Source organism: Thermobia domestica, chromosome 8 (assembly GCF_964235325.1).
Source record: "Thermobia domestica chromosome 8, izTheDome1.hap1.1, whole genome shotgun sequence".
NCBI lineage: Eukaryota > Metazoa > Arthropoda > Insecta > Zygentoma > Lepismatidae > Thermobia > Thermobia domestica.
The window spans coordinates 224,794,308-224,802,547 of record NC_137461.1 but is presented as its reverse complement, the minus strand read 5'-3'; positions in this window follow the sequence as shown (position 1 = coordinate 224,802,547).

Below are 8,240 nucleotides of genomic sequence, written 5' to 3'. Positions count from 1 at the left end.
AACAGAATTTTCCCAGAATTGTTCTAATAGAATTTTTCAAGAATTGTGCTATATATTTTAAGTTATGCTTTATGCTTTACTTTCTAAAATTATGCTTTATTATGCTTTTAAAATTTGTTTCTTCTGGACCCTTAGACAACTACAACCATGTTCAAGGTACCAACCATATGTGTGAATTGCTGTTATGCTTTTAATGCTTATGCTTTTGGGTTGCCCTAATAATAACTAAAACATTCCATTCCCGAACCTTATCTATGTTAAAAGTTTGATCAAGATTGGTCTGGTGGCTCAAGTGTTATTAAGCTTCATTTATTTTTATAGATTTCTCCCCTCCCCTCCCCCTTCCTCTAAGTTCTACCGTTAGAGCCATATGATTAAAACCACCTCAGGTCCGAACCTAATCTATATTGAAAATCTTTTAAGATCGGTCGGGTGGTTTAAGAGTGGTGAAGTCACAAAACTGTCACTTTTATTTTACTTTTTTTTTTACATATATATCTCTCCTCCCTCTCCCCTTCGTTGCACTGTAAAAGTGAAATGAAGAAATCATCCCAGGCCCTAACCTTATCTATCTTGAAAGCTTAATCGAGATAGGTCCGGTGGTTCAAGACCTATTAAGTTTTATTTATTTTTATATATTTCCCCTCCTCCCCTCCCCCTCCCCTAAGATCTACTGTCGAAATAATAAAAAACTTCCCAGGTTTGAACGTCATATGTGTTGAAAATTTGATTGAGATCGATCGGGTGGTTCAAAAGTACTTAATTCACGAACATAGTCACTTTTATTTTCATGTTTATTGATTTTTGTATATCTCCCTCTCCACCCCCTCCCCTACGTTGCTCCGTCAAAGTGAAATGATAAAAATCATCCCAGTCCCGAACCTCATCTACATTGAAAATTTGATCAAGATCGGTCGTGTGGTTCAAGAGTTATTATTAAGTTTTATTTATTTTTTTCTATGTCCCCCTCCTTCGCCTTCCCTAAGTTGTACCGTCAAAGTAAATAGCTAAAAACACTCCCAGGCCAGAACCGCATCTACGTTGAAAATTTGATCGAGATCGATCGGTCGGTTGAAGAGATTAAGAGTCACTAACATAGTCACTTTCAATTTTATTATATAGATTGTATTAGAAAATTAGAATTTACATTATAGGTTGCATTGTTTTCAATTAACATATTAACAATACTTTATTTAAAAGCTTTTTTTTTTTTTTGTGGAAAGCGGGTGAGAACTGTCTAATTTTATGACAGTATATTTTAAAAATTTTATGCATTATTTAAGTCCATTTGAATTCTTAAGATATAGTGTGTCCGCGATTCTCAAGATTGATTTCTCAAATGAAAACAAAAAACAAACAAAATGTGTGAATAAATGTAGGTTCACAAGGACGTTTTATTTCCGAGCTAGAGCCGTTCAAAAATTAAAGAAATAAATTTTAGATTAGCGTACCTCTAAAATGTTTTGCACGTATGGATATTAAACGGCAAACAAAGCAGTGTTTGTAGGTTCCTTAAGAAAGTTTCCCTCGACTGACACAAAATTTTCCCTTTTCTTTCAAATTTTCCCTAATTTGTTGAGTGTGCTATTGCAGAAGCTATTATGTGACAAGCTGTTATGTGGTAAGCTATGTGTGTGTAATTTAGATATATTAAAGGAAGTGCCAAACACATTTTTGCTTCCTTCATTTGCTTTTCGCTTCTACTTTTTAAAAACTTTTCCTAACTTTTTTTTTTTTTTTTTTTTTTACAAAAAATACACACAAATAGCCTACACCTAGGCGACAATGAATACAAATTATGCTACTTGGAACACACACACACACACACACACACACACACACACACACACACACACACACACACACACACACACACACACACACTTTCAATTGCATTGGTTTATTCCTCAAGAACAAATAAAAATTTAAGCTTCATATTGATGAATCAGTCAGCGCGTGCATTTCACTGATTTTCACGTTTTATTGAAAAATTTGCATTTTGCTAAATTTACCTTCAAAATTTTCCTAAATTAGGGAAATTTCCCTCAAACTACGAACACTGAAACTAAGTAACATGCAGAAAGAATTGACTGGAAGAGAAATTGCAGCGAGGTGAGTCTTGCGCAAGGGAATTATCTATAGGAAGACTATCGAAAATTTGCTTTAAAACGTCTTTTTTTTTTTTTTTTTTTTTTTTTAGTACGTTGTTTGTTTTTCAGTTTGTTGATTTTTCTTCCAGAGAAATATTTATGATTCACTTCGTTTGCCACTTATTTGACATCGATATATGCAATATTTCAGAGATATACTGTATTAAAATGGGTCACTCCCACTGGCGGATCCACGTGGGGGGCGGACGGGGCGACCGCCCCTTCCAAAGGTCTTTTTTTACTTCCAGCATTTACTGTTGGGAGATACAAATATGCTCTTTTCCCGACCGATCCAATCTGTGTGACAAGCCTAGCAGAGTCTAACCAAAATTTGTTTTACTTAATAGTACTTAATACAGACATATTTGAATTGTGACTACTTCTGTCTTTAGTTCCTTGAGACGGTCACCAGCCCCAAAGAAGCGAGAATATGATTCATTCGTTGGACGAACAGCTGTAGGAAGGAGGCTAAGACGACTCACAAGGGAACCTTCCGAAAATGATAGCTGCAGTGAAAGATGTGGCCTATGCCAATTGAAAGAGCTGTAACAGAGATGAACATTCCCAAAAAATTAGCTGCCCATAGCAGTAGGCTCAAGAAATATAAGGGGTGGAAGTTCGGGAAACAGCAAGGCTGGACAAGGGGGGAAAGTGCAAATTCCACAAAAAAAGGGGGGGCACGGCAAAATACAATGCTGACAAGTGATTATAGAAAGAGACTTGCCACAATATGGAACAAATGAACGCTACCAGTGGGGTTAACAGTGTTGCCAACTGCAATGAAAAGTACATGTTTTGCAAAGAGCACTATATGAAGTGAGTGCAATATTCAGTGTCAATCTGTCATGTAGAACATAAGATATGGCGTGTCTAATCAGTGGTACAATCTAACAAAAGAAAATAGAAAAAACAGAAGTACGAAAAATACGGAAAAAACGGAGTTGGCCATAATGCGCCACATTTGATCAAAGGCTGTACATATTAGGATGAACAAAACAAGAAGCACCGAATATGCAGGAAACCGACGTACCTAGAGTCGAAAAGAAAAACGAGTTCCAAAGTTGGCAAGACTGGCCATGGACATCCAGACAAGTCTAATATAGTTAGGCCACTCGCTTCAGAAAAAAAAAAATTCCGGCAACAGGCATCACTCGGAATGCATCAATGTTAGAGTGATTGAGGCAATGTCAAGTCGGGGAACATGAAATGGTTGGGTTGAGCCAACAACCGATAAACATTGTGTCATGGTTGGGTCGTATGTGGGAATATACAGGGTGTCCCACCAAACTTTGTGACCTGAAAGATTTGAGAAACGAACAAAAATGTGACGGATCCAGTTGTGCAGGAATGTACCATTGTCAGGGGGTGATAAAAGTCTGTGAGAAGCAAGTGCCCCCAGGATCCCCAACATAGGGCCCCAGGAGCCAACTTCAAATTTTCAAATGGAAACAGGGACCGAGTGTTACCTCTCTCGATTGATCATGGAATGTGCAACAACATATAGAGGAAACATTCGCTATATGAAACATTTTCAAAATGGCCGCCACAAATATGTGCTGCCTTAACATGGCATCGAACAATGTGATCTCAAATTGCTGCGAAGCGAAAAGAGATGTTGCAAATCCAATTGCACAGGAATGTACTCATGTCGAGGGCCAAGAGAACTTTGTAAGAAGCAAGTCCCCCAGGGCCCCCATCATAAGGCTCAAGGGGGTCAACCGCAACATTTCAAATGGGAACAGGGGCGGATGATATTTCTCTGGATAGATACAACACGTCTATAACAAAACATTTGCTATATGAAGCACGGATTTCAAAATGGCCGCCAAAAATGCACGTTGTTCTTGTCAACCAGCAGATATTTTTGGCGGCCATTTTGAAATCCCATATAGTAAATATTTCTGATATGCGTTGTTGCATATTCCAAGATTTATCGAAAGAAATATAACTCTACCGATGGTGCTATTTGAAATTTTTAAGTTGGCCCCTGGGACCCTATGATGGGGGACTTGGGGGCACTTGCGTCTCACAAAAGTTTGTCGCCCGCTGACATGGGTATATTCCTGCACAACTCGATGTGTCACATTTTTTTTCGCTTTGAAACTATTTCAGTCGCAGAGTTAGGTGGGATACTCTGGATATATCATATAGGCGGTGATAGTACTGCAGACAGCAACACACAGCAGATCAAGCCTTTGATTATGTTTGCTTTCTACAGGTGTGGATATGTGATAGAAAGACCACCAAAGGTTCCGACACCTCTAGAGTACTGTTTCGAGACATTTACAGGCGATCATTTTACCATGTGTGATGGATTGACAGTATTCCGCTGTGCTCACTGCAAATGTATCTTCTGTTTGGACCATAGTCTCATCGAACAATTGCACGTACAATGTGGACGAGCATGTACAAATGATGCGATGGCTAATGCCTGTTGCCGGAATTTCCTTTTTGTGAAGCGAGTGGCCTAACTATATTAGAATTGTCTGGATTTTTATGGCCAGTGCTGCCAACTTTGGAACTCGTTTTTCTTTTCGACTCTAGGTACGTCGGTTTCCTGCATAGTTGGTGCTTTCTTGCTTTGTTCATTCTAATATGCACAGCTCGTGATTAAATGTGGCGCATTACGGCCAACTTCGTCTTTTCCATATTTTTCGTACTTCTGTTTTTTTCTATTTTCTTTTGTTAGATTGTACCACTGATTATACACGTCATATCTTATGTTCTACATGACAGATTGACACTGAATATTGCACTCACTTCATATAGTGCTCTTTGCAAAACATGTACTTTTCATTGCAGTTGGCAACACTGTTAACCCCACTGGCGGCCTTCATTTGTTCCATATTGTGGCAAGTCTCTTTCTATACATCACTTGTCAGCATTGTATTTTGCCGTGCCCCCCCTTTTTTTTTTTTGTGGAATTTGCACTTTTCCCCCTTGTCCAGCCTTGCTGTTTCCCGAACTTCCACCCTTTATATTTCTTGAACCTATTTCTATGGGCAGCTAATTTTTTGGGAATGCTCATCTCTGTTACAGCTCTTTCAATTGGCATAGATCACATCTTTCACTGCAACTATGATTTTCGGAAGGTTCCCTTGTCAGTCTTTGAACTAAAAATGTATATTTTAAAATTGTAAAATTGAAAAAGATGTGGCAATGAAATTCGGGTCCCGAGACTTCAATTACTTTTATCTTGAATAAAGAGAAATATAAACTCTTCAGCGCTCCTTATTGAAAAGCTCTCTGAAACAGACTTTTCGGTTCGTTGATTGATTGATATGTCATTTGTCAAAAGCGATGCTTTACAGAACGAGTACTAGAGTTTAAAGTTGGGTCTGAACTACTGTAGTGCGTTCGTTGCTCACTCACCGGGAATCAAACCACAGAACCTCATGTATCCAAGATCAATGGTATATATATTTCACTAGCTACTAGATCAACAGAGCCGTGACTTTTGGGGTTCAACAACGAAACACCAGGAAGGCACCAGAGATTCACTGTGACTTTTAATGGCACTTCATCTTGTCTTGTGAAATAACACAAGCTGTTATTGTAATTCATACATAAAAGACGAGGTCCTGAGTGAATAACTGATCTTCACACAGGCCAAACCGATTAAACTAGAAACTTGAAATTCGAACAGTAGATAAGATTTGTGACGTAGGGTATCACTAAGAAAATATTCTTTTTGGAAATTCGAAGAAAGGAAGGGGGACGGAGTAGAAATTATATTAATAAGATGGCCATCTTTCCGAATCTCTTAAGGTTAGACACTTAATATTTGGAATTTCGATTTCTCATTTAAAATAATTTGACACGCATTTCAACGTAGTAAAATGGGGAAAAAACAGGTAGAATGAAAAAGGGGCGGAATTACAATTATTATAATAAGATATAAATATCTAAGAATCTTTGAAGGTTAGAAACATAGAATTTGTCAGGAACAAGGTAGATTTGAGCTTGCGCTGTAACATTCACAGATATAGACTGCAAGGTGATTAAGACGTTGTGTGGTTTCCGCCCGTCGTGGTCTTTGCCCGTAATTATTTTCAACTCGTGAGCATTCCCAGAAAGTTATGACTCTAAGTCTAAAGTTGAACTCTTTGGATTTATCAGAATCGCTAATAAAATCAAGAAAGATGGATGAAGGAACTCGAAAAAGATTTTGAAATTGTTTTTTCTAAATCTTTAAATGAATCAAAAGGGCACAACAACAATCGTAAAAAATGTGTATATGTGGTATTTTTAATAAACAAATATATTATACATATGATATTTGATTTGTTTGTTTAACGTCCCACGATTGTGTCAGAACGGCTAAAGAAGACGTGGATCTAATCATTATAGTGGAATCCGAACATTTTTTCGTTCAACTGTACTCCCACCGGGAATCGAACCCGGGAGCACGCGCACCAAAGGTAAGCGTGTTAGCCATTAAAAAAGAGTTAACTGATCCACCAAATGTGCCTCATTAACTTGCTTAACTACTTAATATTAGGTTTCTATTTATTTTACTCCTTTTTACTCGTTTTTCCATTAACCTATTGAAATAGAACAACAAAGACACGAACGCAGAAACATCGAGGACGATTAAAATTCCAAAGGCTCTCCCACCGGGAATCGAACCCGGGACCCCATACACCAAAGGTGCATGTGCTAGCGACTAGACCAGCGGGAGGGCATATCATTAGGCCAAATGGGGTTCTTATTATATCTGGGATGAAAGAAAAACAACAAGTTATACGTGCTTTATTCTCTATTGGTAATTTCATTTAAAGATGAGAATTTTTCAAAATTAAATTTTAATTTGCATTTCTTTTAAATATTTGATATTGTCAAATATCACCAGTCGGTATGTTAAAGGAAATATAGTTTGTGTGCAGTAATGAACGGAAATATCACTTTGGTTTTACATTTCTGATCTTTTTTCGTTCACTTTATCGTACGATTTGTTAATCTTTCAAGAGGTTTCATTTTTTTTTACTATTTATGCAGTATAATGGCTTATATTGTAATTCTAAATAATTTTAATTCATGTAAAATACAGGGTGTGATTGAAAAGTACCGGAACTTTTCCCGCCGCGCGGCTCCCTGGCGTTCGAAAAATGTGAGGGGTGGGGGAAAATATGCGCGGGACTTTCCTCTTTCAAGCGGAACTTGGCCCAGTGCGCTGCGAGCAGCGATTGAGAAAGCATCGCTGTCCACGCGAACGTCGTTTTGGTCGTCGGTCACGTTTTATGAGCGCCGAAAATGGAGTCAAAGACTGACCAACGCTACGCCATCAAGTTTTGTGTCAAACTAAAAAAGACGTTCACCGAGACCCAGAACCTGCTCAAGGAAGCCTTTGGGAAAGATGTGATGTCCCGTACTCGGATCTTTGAGTGGCACAAAGCCTTCAGGGAAGGCCGTGAGGACGCCAATGGCGAACCACGCTCTGGGAGGCCGTCGACGTCGAAAACCGATGAAAACGTCGACCGAGTTCGCGAATACCTGAACCTGGACCGTCGGACAACCTTCCGGGAGATCAGCGAAGAACTTAATTTGACATACTATGCAGTGTAAAAAATTGTGACTGAAGAATTGAACATGCGGAAGGTGTGCGCCAAACTGGTCCCCAAGGTGTTGACCGAGGAGCAAAAAGAACTGTGAGTGAAAATGAGTCGTGAAGTGCTGGATTGTGTGGAAGTCGACGAAGAGTTATTAGACAATGTGATCAGTGGTGATGAAAAATGGTGCTACGAGTACAACCCCTCGGTGAACTTGATGGCGTAGCGTTGGTCAATCTTTGATTCCATTTTCGGCGCTCAAAAACCGTGACCGACGACCAAAACGACGTTCGCGCGGACAGCGATGCTTTCTCAACCGCTGCTCGCAGCGCACTGGGCCAAGTTCCGCTTGAAAGAGGAAGGTTCCGCGCACATTTCCCCCCACCCCTCACATTTTTCGAACGCCAGGGAGCCGCGCGGCGGGAAAAGTTCCGGTACTTTTCAATCACACCCTGTATACACACAGTTCGTGCTAGATTTAACAAAATTTCTGTTGAGTTTGTGTAAGAGAAAGTTTAATATTGATATTTTTTGTTATTAT